The following is a 4,701-nucleotide window of genomic DNA, read 5'->3' on the forward strand; positions in this document are numbered from 1 at the left end:
AGAGGAGCGTTCAAATAAAAACTTGCCCCATTTGTGTAAATCGTGTAAACCAATCTCATCCGTCCATTTTCTTGATCAATGACTAAGATTAGTTTACTTTATTTTAGGAAATTAAAAAATAAAAAATATTAAAAAAATATTTTATTTCAATGATAAGGGCAAATTGGTAAACAAAAGTTAACATCAATATAACATTAATTCCAAATAAATAAAAGTTAACATCAATATAATATTAATTCCATAAACAAAAGTTAACATTAATATAATATCAATGAACCATTTTATAATGAAACCTTTTCACATTAACATTAATTCCATAAAGAACAAAATATAACATGCACCCGTTTCATCATATATTTATTTCATAAAAGAACACAATACATTACACACCTGTTTCATTTTCATCCTACCAACTAAACAGATCAACTTTAATCACAAAGCAACATGGTTCACCATGAACCTAGATGTACATTCAATCACAAAGCAACAAGGATAACCATGAAACTTCAATCACAAAACACCTATTTCATTAACACGTATAATATGCATAAACAGAGCAAATAAACCATTTTACAATGAAACATTTTCACATTGAAACAGTTTCATGACCATTGTTTTTTGAACTTTGTTTATGAAACTATTCATTACAATATTTTCATTAGGAAATAGAGAGATTATATTATTTCGATTTTTCAACTGTTTTGAAACATTTGATGAAACCGTTGCATAAATAGTTCATTTTCCTTATTCCACTCATATGAACATGATTCATCATTATGAACCTTTTTATTATGAAACAGTTTCATTAAACCTTTTCATTAAAGTGGATAATATGCCTAGAGTATTAATTTGGACAATATGCCTAGAGTATTAGATTATGAACATGCTTCATCATTATGAAACAGTTTCATGAAATTTGCCCCATATGAACCTTTTCATTATGAAACAGTTTCATGAAATTTGCCCCATATGAACCTTTTCATTATGAAACAGTTTCATTATGAACATGTTTCATCATTATGAAACCTTTTCATTATGCATTTAATATAATATGCAACCGTTTCTTCGTAATGAAACCTTTTCATATGAACATTAATATATTATGCTATGGTAATATGAAACCTTTTCATTTTAAAACATTTTCATATGAACATTAATATATTATGCTATGGTAATATGAAACCTTTTCATTTTAAAACATTTTCATATGAAACAGGTTCATAACCGGTAATTTTTGATACAATGAACATCAAATCATTCATTCATTACATAACAAGATAAAATCTTCATAAATGTTTCCAGCTTCATTGAATAAAAAAAAAAACAAATCAATTTTTAATATTATAAAATATTAAAATCTTTAAATCATTCCGTTTATATAATTTCCATTATTAAATTTCTTTATTTAATATTCCTTAATAACTTCCTTATTTATGAAAAAAAAAATGAAAATGACCAAAGTGACCTTATTGATTAAATTTAATTAAAAAATAATGGAATTTTCCTATTGGTCGATTTTGGTTTACACGGTTTTTTAGAATGACATGGTTTTCATTTGAACCTGCCCCTATACATATATATACACACACACACATACACATATATATATATATATATATATATATATATAGAGAGAGAGAGAGAGAGAGAGAGAGAGAGAAGAGTTTCTAGAGGAAAATTGGAAAAAAAAAAATTGAAAACCTGAGGAACAACTACAAGGTTTTTATCTTAAAGATTCTCAGGACTATTTGGTTCATAGAATGAAATTTCAATTATCAAAGAATCTGATTTTAAAAGAATTGAAATGGATAATTCATTTGACCAAATTCCACATTCTATGGTTTGTTCACATAATGAAAATGTAGAAATCATTTGAATTCCACAAATTAATGAATTCATCATTCCTTAGTGGTAGCAAAAATACACATGCACATAAAATGTGGCACAATAATGGTGCAAGTATACACCATTATTGAGTTCGCTTTCAGGTAACGAAGTGGTGAAAATACCGAGATCGTATCCACAGATAGCAGACTTCAAAGTTTCGAGTAGTAAGTTGAGAATACAATGATTTCAATTAGAGAAGAAAAATATATATTTGACTGAGTTGGTGATTTTAACAATGAAATATAAACAAGAAACTAATAATGGGCATGGGTGTAAATGTCACTTGAGAGACTAGTAGTAACAAGATGATCAAATACTTTGTCACAAAAACGTCTATAAAGATCCTGATCTCTCTAAAGTAAATCTTTATAGACTTTGGATCCATTGTTTGAGCTCATAATAAATTAAAAGTTGTTCCTGCGAACAAAGTGCCCACCATTACCGATTCTTAATATTGCCAATTTGGATAAGTTGATAAAAATGTCAAGTTTAATTAGTATGAAGATTTGTACCCAAATATCTTTGCGATACAAAACTCGATCAAGGATCGGATATCCAGGTTAATCAAAAAAAAAAGTTTGAACCTTTAGCAAATCATACAAAACCCGTATATTTACGTGATTATCAAAGACTTTATCAAATCTTTGTGCATCACTTAAGCTGTATCTTAAATCCGACCATCTTTGGGTCAAATATCTAATATTAACACTTCAAAGTGATCAGCTTATCCGCATTAAGTTTAAGTCTCGATTCAATTGACCAAGCTTAAGAATTAGCAATGATAACAACACACAACTCACAAGTGTTGCTTTAAAATACAAAATGTGCCCATGGTGTCTCCACAGTGGGCAACAACTACAAATTAAAAACTTGAAAAATAAATTACAACTACAACTATAAAATATAAAAATAAGTTGTTGGAACTTCTACATTGAACCACCCTCCAAGTGATCTTTTCCAAATCTTCAAGAAATCTTTCCATATCTTCATTCCTTACCTATATCTTATCTTCGTCTTCCTTTGCATCAAGAGTTTGTCCTTCAATATTGCCCTAACGTAGTTGAAATAAGCATAAGATTACACGCAAAAAAAAATGATATTTCCAGCTTTGTCCTCAAATTAACGTTGCTCCTCACAGTGTGCATATTTCACAATTCAACATTTAACCCAAAAATGGTGCATATAACCATAAAGCATTCTTAACAGCTCCAAATGAAGATAAAATAATATAAAGAAGAAACACGAACATAAAAGAAAAAACATAACTAAAATGAAAGAAAACTCACACAAATGATGTGTAGGTAACATTCAAAATGAGAGTCTCACTTAGTATAAGTGAACAAATTAAATTTCATCTCTTTACATCGAATTTAACCAACACCGCCCACCCAACCACGACCATGCTACTACTGTAACTGTCACACCCCTACCCCTAACCCACGACCACAACACTACTGTCTTTCTTCACAATCGCCACCCACCCTATCCCAACCCTTAACCCCCAGCCACCACACCACTATTGTCGTTGTCACAACCACCCCTGTGCCATTAATGTCGTCGTCAAAAATGCCACCGCACCCACAACAACCCGCCACCCGACTACCATGCCACTGATGTTGTTGTTACAACTACCACCCCACCACCTACCCCCACCCACTAACAACCACGCCGCTTTTGTCATCATCACGGATGTCACCATCCATCCCACCTCCAAACCTCCCTAACCCTTCCCAACCGACCACTATGTCACTATTGTTGTCATCACACCCCTACCGCGCCTCATCGACCACCATGCTACTATTGTCATCGTCAAGCAGCCACCCCAAAGCATCTTATAAAGCTATTGTAACACTTTTAGATATGATGATTTTTAGTTCGGTCCTATAAACTTAAGTTCTATAAAGTACTTTTAGGAGACTTCTTTTATTTTAAGCGTTCTATGAAATCAATCTTGTAGTATAAAAAATAATCATCTCTCAATTTATCGTACATGTTTGGGCTCTCCAACCCTGCCTGTTCCACACTCTCTACCTCTCCATCTTCCTAACTCTTAACATCCATCCAACTGACAAATACAAGTCTAATCCTCTTTTTCAAGATAATGTGCATTGAGTTTCAACGATTTATAAGATCATTTATGCCATTGAAACTACCATGTTCAATTCTAATACAATGTGACAATATCATTGGTTTAAATAGCTTTTAAAGAAGCTTATGATTAAAATGATGACTCCTTTTTATTATTCAGATGTTTCGTTTTGTTTTTCATTTAAAACAATAATTTTGTTTTAAACACTCAAATTTGACATTTTCAACGGATATTACATTAATTTTTCATTTACCATTTATTCTACAAATCTATATGTCATTAAAACTTTCACCATAACTTTTTTTTAAATTGAGTTAAAAATATTTATTCATGCTTATAGAGGTTGTTTTATATCTAAAGGTAAATTCAATACACTTTTTTCTTGTAAATTTGTTATCGAAGTTTCTTAATTTTTGTTGTGTTTAGAGATGACGACGAAATAGGTATTTGCAACCTCTTTCACCTGGTCCTATGTGAGGTGAGAGTTGTGTTTCGGTAAGAAGGGAAGTTATTGTGAGAATAATAAGAAGAGATTTCCACTTTTGTATCAATCCTAATTGAATGTCAACACTAATGATGTGGTCCGAGATGTACCGAATCAATTCTCTTCTAAAGCACGACTCATAGGCAAACATGAGACTAAAAGTGATCAAGAGTTCAGTTCTCTTTTTATGCTTATCACCATAACTTCCCTTCTTATACAATACTTTTTGTGATGTGATACA

This window comes from Cynara cardunculus (assembly GCF_001531365.2).
Source record: "Cynara cardunculus var. scolymus isolate 2C chromosome LG 1, CcrdV1, whole genome shotgun sequence".
NCBI classification, from domain to species: Eukaryota; Viridiplantae; Streptophyta; class Magnoliopsida; order Asterales; family Asteraceae; genus Cynara; species Cynara cardunculus.